This window comes from Mus musculus, chromosome X (genome assembly GCF_000001635.26).
Source record: "Mus musculus strain C57BL/6J chromosome X, GRCm38.p6 C57BL/6J".
NCBI lineage: Eukaryota > Metazoa > Chordata > Mammalia > Rodentia > Muridae > Mus > Mus musculus.
The window spans coordinates 134,822,172-134,832,304 of NC_000086.7; the positions used below are offsets into that span (position 1 = coordinate 134,822,172).

The 10,133-nt window shown below is 41.1% G+C and overlaps 1 pseudogene; it reads right to left on the bottom strand.

The window, feature by feature from the left end:
• Positions 5,969-6,874, bottom strand: Gm7222 (predicted gene 7222; annotated as a pseudogene).

The following is a 10,133-nucleotide window of genomic DNA, read 5'->3' on the forward strand; positions in this document are numbered from 1 at the left end:
TATGTTATTTGAACTGTATACACAGTACAATGGGAAGCCAACTATTGAGAAGTTTTAAGTTAGAGGTGAAACAATTCAGAATTTAGGAAGATTTGCCAAGTACATTGGCGGTCCCCATGAGCATTTGTGAACACAAAAGGCTGCTCAGATTTCAGAAGCAATATGGCTTGACCAAGGGAGGCAAAGTGGTATCCCAAAGGAATTGTCTGTTGGGAACATTTTCAAAAAGTTTTATTACATCAATTTATTTATTTAATGTGTGTGTGCATGTTCACAAGCTCACACACATGCACACACACACACACACACACACACACACACACACACACACACATAGCATATGGAGACTGGAGAACAATTTCCAGAAGTGTATTCTCTCCTTATGCCAAATGGATCAAACTCAGGCTCAGCAGCAGGAAGCACTTTCATCTGCTGAGACATCTTGCTGGCCCCAAGAAACATTTTGAGGATAAATGGAGGATTGTGTTTCACTCTCAAGTGAAGGGCACCAATAATCCACTCATTGCCCAAGCCTTCTCTTACTCATCCCTGCAACAAAGTCCTTTGGACTGAAAAGTTTGAAAGAAATGCAGAAATTAAGCACTTGCAGTTGTAAAGACTAGAGGTTCCAGATCAAGGCACTGGCAGATTTAATGCCTGATGAGGGCTCATCTTTATAAGTGGCAACTTTTGTGTCCTCTCATGGCAGAAGAGCAGGCCAGTTCCATTTTAAACAGAGAATGACTCTATTCCTGAGCCTGAAACCTTCATGGCCTAATCACTCCCTAATCACTTCCCTTAATACAATCACATTGAGGATCAGGTTCAAGCACGTGAATTGAGGGAGGGGCATTAACATGTTAGACAACAGTAGATGAGTTAAAGGGATGAGAAAGAGAAGGTCTGGGCAATGAGTGGGTTATTGGTACCCTTCACTTAAGACTGGGAACACTTAGAGGAAGGGGACAGATGAGCTTGAGCAAAACTGAGTTGTAGGAGCTGTAAAATTATCCAAATGAACTCTTTTGTGGCATACTGATCATATGGAGGGGGAGTTAGGATGAAGAGTCTGGACTGGAGATCCAGATAACAGGAAGCTGATTTCCATGTCCCAGGAATTAGCTCAGCTGGTTGGAGGAAACCAGATTTTGTAAATGGAGGGAATCAAGATGGTGCAATAGCAGAAGTCAAATATTATCACATGGTGTGGAAAAGACTTTTGTATCATTTCAAGAGCAATATGTTTCTTTCCTTTTTGTTTGTTTGCTTGATTTTCTTTTTTTTACTAGATATTCTCTTTATTTACATTTCAAATGCTATCCCAAAAGTTCCCCCCACCCTGCTCCTCTACCCACCCACTCCCACTTCTTGGCCCTGGCGTTCCCCTGTACTGGTAATAAGAACACATGCTCCACTATGTTAATAGCAGCCTTATTTATAATAGCCAGAAGCTGGAAAGAACCCAGATGTTCCTCAACAGAGAAATGGATACAGAAAATGTGGTACATTTACACAATGGAGTACTACTCAGCTATTAAAAACAATGAATTTATGAAATTCTTGGGCAAATGGATGTATCTGGAGGATATCATACTGAGTGAGGTAACCCAATCACAAAAAAGTCATTAGATATGCACTGATAAGTGGATATTAGTCCAGAAACTTAGAATACCCAAGATACAATTTAAAAAACACAAGAAAATCAAGAAGAAGGAAGGCCAGCGTGTGGATACTTCATTCCTCCTTAGAATAGGGAACAATATATCCATGAAAGGAGTTACAGAGACAAAGTTTGGAGCTAAGACGAAAGGATGGACTATCCAGAGACTACCCCACCCCGGGGATCCATCTCATAATCAGCCATCAAACCCAGACACTATTGCATATGCCAGCAAGATTTTGCTGAAGGGACCCTGATATAGCTGTCTCTTATGAACCTATACCAGTGCCTGGCAAATACAGAAGTGGATGCTCACAGTCATTTATTGGATGGAACACGGGGCCCCCAATGGAGAAGCTAGAGAAAGTACCCAAGGAGCTGAAGGGGTCTGCAACCCTATAGGTGGAACAACAATATGAACTAACCAATACCCCCAGAGCTCGTATCTCTAGCTGCATATGTAGCAGAAGATGGCCTAGTTGGCCACCAGTGGAAAGAGAGGCCCCTTGGTATTGCAAACTTATTCTTTCTTTTAAGGTAGTGTATCTCCTGGCAGTCCAGGCTTGCTTTAGATTTGTAATCCTCCTACCTCAGTCTCCCAACTCTTCCATTACAGCCAGCTGTATTTTTTATTTCCATTCTATCACACACACACACACACACACACACATACACACAGAGAGAGAGAGAGAGAGAGAGAGAGAGAGAGAGAGAGAGAGAGAGAGAGAGAGAGAGTTTTGTTTTGAGATAGGGTCTCCATACTCAAAGTTGATTTTCAACATGGCATGTAGCTGAGGACAATGTTGAATTTGTGCTGAGATTCCAGGATGCACCACCATGTCTAGGATCAGACAGTAGGTATTGTGCATGCTGGACAAGGATTCCACTCGTGGATCTACTTCCTCAGCCTCTTCTGTGCTTTCAGGATCAAGATGTGTCTGTGCTTCTGAGGGGAGCTAAGAGGTTGCTCTCCTTTTAATATCTTGTATTCTGCTTTTGAGAGTTATCTCAGTGAGGTCACTTGGGTGAGGGGGCAGGTTGACCTTAAACTACTGCTCTTAAGCGGTCCTTCTGCTTCAGCCTCTGAAACACTCGTATTTCTTAGAATGTTTAGGGTGCTTAGTAAGTTTCCTCTTTGGCATATGCACATTTCCTCCTTCTTTTAAATTATTCTATGTTGCTTGTGGAGTGCTGTCTCTCATGTGATTCATTCTCAGATCATTTAATAATGGGATTCTGTTTAACATTTTCATGACCTGCCAAACTGTTTTCCACAGTGGTGGCATTATAATTTTACACTCCCATTAGCAATTCACAAATATTTAAGGTGCACAATACCATCTCTAACATCTGGTATACTGATAACCTTTTAATTAGAACAGTCCAGGGCATAAGTATAATTTTACGGTGGTTTTGTTTTCCATCATTTTAGCACTGTGTTGTTTTCTTATTATAAGACGTTAAGAATTCTTTGTTTTTCTAATATGCAGTTAATATGATTCATGATTTTTAATATTTCTCTCCTTCTCCGTGTTTTTTTCTTCTCATTCTTTTAACACAACTGCTTAAATCACAGGACAATACTTTTAAATTTTGGCAACACAAAATCATATCAATTTTAAAGTAAATTATGACCACTGATAACTCTCATCATCAATAAAAAGACATGGACTATTAGAATGAATATAAAAACATATACCTTTCTAATCTAGAGTCAAGATTTTTTCTATTTTTTTCCATCTATGTCTCATAGATTTTATATTTTGTATTTAGATCTGTGATCTATTGTGAGTTGATTGCTTTTGTCTGGTGTGAAATGAAGATTGAGGTTTCTTCTAAATTGGCATATGGATGTTCAATTTTCTAACACCACTTTTGAAGTGTCTTACTCCCATTGAATTACTTTAATTATTTTCTAGAAAATCAATTAGCCATGTAAGTTTGTGTGCATTTTAGATTATTTTTTTTCTGTTTCTCTGATCTATAAGCCCCAGTTACACAATACTGTCCAATTTTGATTACTGTAGCTGTGTAATTAAATTTTAAAATTACATTTAGCTACCCTTAATGAGAATTTATTTGCTTCTCTTCATGACAGGACAATTGCCAAATTCAATTTTTACATGTAGGCAGCAACATGTTAGGCTCAGCGACAAGTCAACTGGGCATGACAGCGTGTGAGCTGCACCAAATTATTTCTTCCTCAAAGGACAATCAATTGCAGCTTCTCTTAAACAAGATAACTAGCGAATTATCGGTGTCCTCAGCACATCAGCACCCACATGGGCTGGCAAATGTGAGCACCAATAGCTGTTTAGTACATAGTTAACTGAATAAATTAGACAAGCAATGAATGATAATATTTTCTTGCAGCTTTTCTTCCACTCCCGAGGTTTCACAGCACCTATAAGAAAAGTGTCTTTGTTTTGGTTTGTGTTTGTTTGTTTAAACTTTCCAGGCTCTTCCCAACCATTCCCCAGGTCACACTTCTCATCTTTCATGTGCCAGCTCCATTCAGTCTTAACCTCCTAGGCCAAATCCCTGCTACCCTCCTTATTACAATTGTCTGCAACCCTGCTGTGTTCACTCAAGACGTCAGCAGCAGCTTCATGGCCTGCTTTCCCTCTTCCCTATTAATCTTGTCATCATTCTTAATGACTTCAAAACCATGTAAACAATCCATCAATGTTCTCCTTTCTGTGGTCCTACCTATATCTCACATTAGCTAACTACTCCTATTTATCATATTTTAGACTTTATCATCAATAATAGTACTGCCAAGTCCAAACTATTGATTTTTTTAAAAAAATTTCATTTTTAACTTATTTTTTTTGCACTCCACATTCCATTCCCCACACCCCATCCACCCTCCGACAGTTCCATATCGCACACTTCCTCATCACCCCACTCTGTCTCCACTTAGAAGCCCCCAACTACCACCCCACCTGACCTCTAAACTCCATGGGGCCTCCAGTCTCTTGAGGGTTAGGTGTATCATCTCTGAATAAACACAGACCTGGAAGTCCTGTACTGTATGTGTGTTGGGGACCTCATATCAGCTGGTGTATGCTGTCTGTTTGGTTGTCCAGTGTTTGAGAGATCTTGGGGGTCCAGATTAATCTAGACTTCTGGTCCTCCTGCAGGATTGCCCTTCTCCTCAGCTTCTTTCAGCCTTGAAGACCCAGCTATACCACTCTTGGGATATACCCAACAGATACCCACCATGCCCCAGGGGCACGTGTTCCACTATGTTCATAGCGGCCTTATTTGTGATAGCCAGATGTCCCATGACAGAAGAATGGGTACAGAAAATGGGGTTCATTTACACAATGGAATACTACTCATCTATTAAGAACAAGGACATCCTGAGTTTTGCAGGCCAATGGATGGAACTAGAAAATATCATCCTGTGTGAGGTAACTCAGACCTAAAAGGACACGCATGGTATGTACTCATTAAGTGGGTATTAGCCAAAAAAAAGTACAGATACCCAAGATACAGTCCACAGAACTCAAAAAGGTCAACAAGCTGAAGGTCTCAAGTGAGAACTCCTCAGTCCCATTTGGGAGAAAGAAGAAAGCAATCACAAGTGGAGAGGGAGGGAGGGAGAGAGGGACCTGGGAGCAAAAATGGACAGAGTCGGGAGGGAGTGGGGGTAGAGGGGAACCTGATATGGTATTGGGTGAGGGAAAAGGACTGTAGCCCTGAGGGCCAGCAGAAATAATGTAAACAGGCAACCTCAGGAAATAAGAGGTTGAGGGGACCCCCAGAATGCACCAGAGAACTGGGAGGTCAGAGACTCCCAGGATTCAAAGGGAGGGACCCTAGATGAAATGCCCAATAGTAGGGAGAGGGAACTTGTAGATTCCACCTCCAGCAGAAAGACAGGACATCAAGTGAGGGATGGGGTTGCCATTCTACAGTCACTGACCCATAATTGTTCCTGTCTGAAAGAATTACAGGGATGAAAATGGAGAGGACCCTGAGAAAAAGAAGGTCCAGCAACAGGCCCAAAGTGGGATCTAGCTCAAGGAGAGGTCCCAAGGTCTGACACTATTACTGAGTCTATGGAGCACTCACAAAAAGGGATATATCATGACTGTTTTCCAAAAGTCCCAACAAGCAGGTGAAAAAGTCAGATGCAGATATTTGCACCCAACCAATGGACAGAAGCAACTGATCCCTGTTGTTGAATTAGGAAAGGCCGGAAGGCTGAAACAAACTATTGATTTTTAAGAGTTATCTTTCTTGGTCATTACTTTGTACACACACACACACACACACACACACACACACACACACACATTTAGCAGACTTGATTCATTTATTTTTCTTGTATAAAAACCCTTATGTGGTAGCCACAGCTGGAGCCTGGGTCTTCTGAACAGAGACTCTGGTGTAGGTTTTCACAAGATGATCAGTAAATTCCTGATAAGGAGACTTGGTGAGGACAGTCTCTTTCCAGAGGTCGGGGGTCAGGTAGCTGTAGATCTTGGAGATGGCATCAAAGTTGGGTTTGGCAAAGTTGCTCAGGGTGGTAGTGCAGCCTCTGGCTGAAGTGTAGCAGTCTTCTATACTGGCCATCATCAGGAGTTTCTTGGACACAGGAGCAGAGACAATGCCAGTGCCTCTGGGGGCAGGGATGAGATGCACCAGCACAGAGCCATAGCTGCCTGTCACTTTGCATGGAACAGTGTGGGGCTTGCCAATCTTGTTCCCCCAGTAGCCTCTCCGCACAGGTACAATGGAAAGCTTGGCCAAGATGATGGCCCCTCGGATGGCAGTGACAACCTCCTTGGAGCACTTAACACCAAGACCAACGTGACCATTGTAGTCCCCAATAGCGACGAAAGCCTGGTCCGCTGGCCAGCCTGAGTCTGCTTTTCTGCACTGGCATGATTTTCAGAACCTCATCCTTTAGGGATGCACTCAGGAAAAAGTCAATGATCTCAGACTCCTTAATGTACAGGGAGAACAGGTAGATTTCTTCCAAGGAATTGATGTTCATGTCCTTAACCAGGAGGCCCAGCTTAGTGATGGGGATCCACTCCTTGTCTTCAGCTTTGCCCCCACGAGCCCCACGGCTTCGACCACTGCCATGGCCTCGACCACTACTACAGCCCCCTAAGACCGCTGCCGAATTCGGAATTCGTGGAAGCCGCCTTGGCCTCCTAATCCTGGGCCCCCGGGTCCTCCGGGCCCTCCCTCTGCACCAGTGTTTTCCTGCAGAAGGAGCAGCTACTTTGTATATTCTTATCCCACTGTTTCTCCAAGTCCTCCAGGAACTGTGATCAATTGAATTTACTGAGATGTTCACTCACTGTTTGTGACTCTCTTCCTGGTCTGTCTTTCTTACCATAGTGAATTTTGTGCTGCTGTAACAGAATCGTACAGACTTAATAATTTATAATGAAGTATATTTTGATCATGGATCTGGAGGCTAGGAAGGCCAAAACTGAGAGATTATATCAGGTGATTTATAACATTGCAATTCATCACAGGACAAGAAAATGTTCAGAGAAGAGATTGATTATATAGCATTAAGCCTTTTATAAACAACATTAATCCATTAATGAGAGTGAAGTTCTCATGACCTAATTAGTTGTTCACATTGTGGTGTTGGGGATTAAATTTACAGAACATGAATTCTGAGGCATAAAAATGTCATTGCATCACTATGCCTGCCTTACCTTATTTCTGTGGTCCAAATTTATAACTGGTTATTCCACATGTCTCATTAATTCCCTCTCCTTTCTTTACTCCTATCTTTACATATCTGGGGAAATAAGAGCTTCTCTTACACCTTACTCTGCACTCCCACTGCTGGTTTTGGCCTGCTAAAAGTACTTACTACTAACTAGGTGTTATTGCTGAAATTTAATTAGGCAATCTTTCTACCTTTTTCTAGTAAATTCACCTAACTTCTAAGAGGCTATATACTAAAGCCTAGAAAATTAAGTGTATAATTCTTAACAGACATTTGTATGTATTTCCATATCATATTTTATTATTTGTCTTGAGGAGGTACTATATTTGAAAAGAAAAAATGCTACTCAGAAAAGTCCCTGCTATTTCTTTCTTTAGTTTCATCCCTATACTTCTCCATACTTCTCATGTGACATTATTATTATTATTATTATTATTATTATTATTGGTATTTTATTAACTCAAGTTCATGTCAAAGAAAGGTAAATGATAGAGTTAGTTCTGATTATTCAGATCATGCTTCATACTAAAAGCAATGAAAAACATGCTGGTTAGAATATTTAAAAAACCTTTAAAATTACCAAAGGGTTGACAAAAACCCTATGAAATTGGCAAGTTGAAAATCTTAAGTCAAAGTGAAAAAATCTAATAAATAAGAAGAGCACATGAACTCTTTTTACCCTGAGGCTATTTACTAAACTATTCAGTTTAAGCTAAAATGTTCACAGGCTAATGAGGCATGAGGAACAGAAGACAAAGTACAGACACTGTCTGGTTATAATGAGCCCAATAGAGACATATTTTAATAAAGGTGCAATGCCAAAAGCATTACAGTAATTTCCTCTTCCTAGAGCAAGTTTCTTTGGTCCTGAACAGATTGGGGGTGGGGGAGGTGTTCTTAGGATATAGAAGAGATTAGTGGTATTCTTGTCAATTTCTCAACATAATTATAGAACACGTCAGAGCCCCCAAATCTTCATGTTATTATCAGCAAAGAATATGTTAAGGGAAAATATATTCCTAGAGATAAAGAAGGCCATTCAAAAAGACTGAAAAATTCAGGGGCTGGAGAGATTCCTCAGGGGTTAAGAGCATTTGCCTCTCTTGCTGCGGATCGGAGTTCTTTTCCCACACCCACATGTTGGTTCCCAGCCATCTGTAGTTTCCATTCCAGGGGATCTGGTGCTCTCTTCTGACCTCCTTGGGTTCCTGCATGCATAATGCTACACAGATATACACCACGGTACATACATATAATAAGTATTTTTAAAGGATAACAAATTTGATAGTATTATCCTAGAACTCACTAATGAATTTATACTTAATAATGTCAATAAGCATAGTCAAAATTTAAAATAAATATAAATGAAAAATAGACAAATTAATAATAAAAGTAAAAGATTTTACTCTACCTCTTAATGAATCATATAAGTAGATCAAAAAGAAAGCATAAGCTAAGTGTGGTTGGTGATAGAGTTCTGTAATCTTACCCCCTCAAGTGGCTGAAATAGGATAGTAAGTTCAAAGCCAGAAAGGACTACATTATGAGGCCCTGTTTCAAAGATGTGCTCACTTGCAATAATGGCACGTTATAGGAGCAGACAACTGCTTTCTGTTTGGATTTGAGGCCTACTCCGAGAGAGAGAATTCATATCTGGTATTGCATACCTGGTCAAAAGCCTTAGGTTGAGGAAGTTCTGGGATCTGTGGCGGAACCTCTTATTGTCATTCAATTAAATGGACATGGTATGCTTGTGAAAAATGCCTTATCCACATTTACGCTCATGTCCGTAGCTTCGTGCTGCTGTCTGGTTTCTTTGGAGAAGTTTCTTTCTGACTTGGTAGTAGTTACCAACGAGACTTATAACTGGTCAAAGTGTGGAGAGTAAGGGTTTTTTGAGTTCTCTGCCATACATAGAACATGCACATTTTCCCCTCCGAGGTTCCAGGGACATCAAGGAAGAACACATAGAAAGAATGGAAGAGCCAAAAGAATGGGTGCGTGTTGGGGAACATTATCTTCTAGGCAGGAAATGCCTGTTAAACTCCTGTAACTCTCCTGTTGAGCTGTGATTACCTGCACAGGACTAGACCAGTCACCATTTCCTATAGAGAGAAGATGGGCTCCCAAGACACTTCTTGAGGTTCTAGTTTTGCTTTCTATTAATGGTTGCTAAAGAGGGGCACACATTTTCCTCAGTGGTGTAGCCACTAGTAAGTTGCCCATGCTCACTCGTGTTCCTGTAAGTAACCCTAATTAAAGCCATTAATTCACTAAAACCACCAAAGACATGAAAGGAGACAGAGGACTAGTTAAGAAGAGGAAAGGGACCATCAGGAGCGGAATGAAAACATAAAAGGGTAATAGTAAATATGACCAAAATACATTATGTGCTCATGTGCTGGCTTGTTTTCTGTCAACTGGACACAAATCTAGACATATCTGGGAAGAGGGAACCACAGTCAAGGAACCGCCTTTGTCAGATTGCCTGTCATCAAGTCTATGGAGGCATTTCTTGATTAGCCATTGATGTGGGAGGCTCAGTTCATTATGGGTGGTACCACCCCTATACTGATAGGCCTGGGCACTATAAGAAAGCAGGCTGAGCAAGCCATGGGAAGTAAACCAGGAAGCAGCATTTTCCGTGGCCTCTGCATCAGTTACTGCCTCAGGTTCCTGCTTGAGTTTCTGCTGTGACTTTACTCAATGATGAACTATTTCAGTGTCAGCTGAAATCCACTCTTTCTTCCCAAGCTGCTTTTAGTT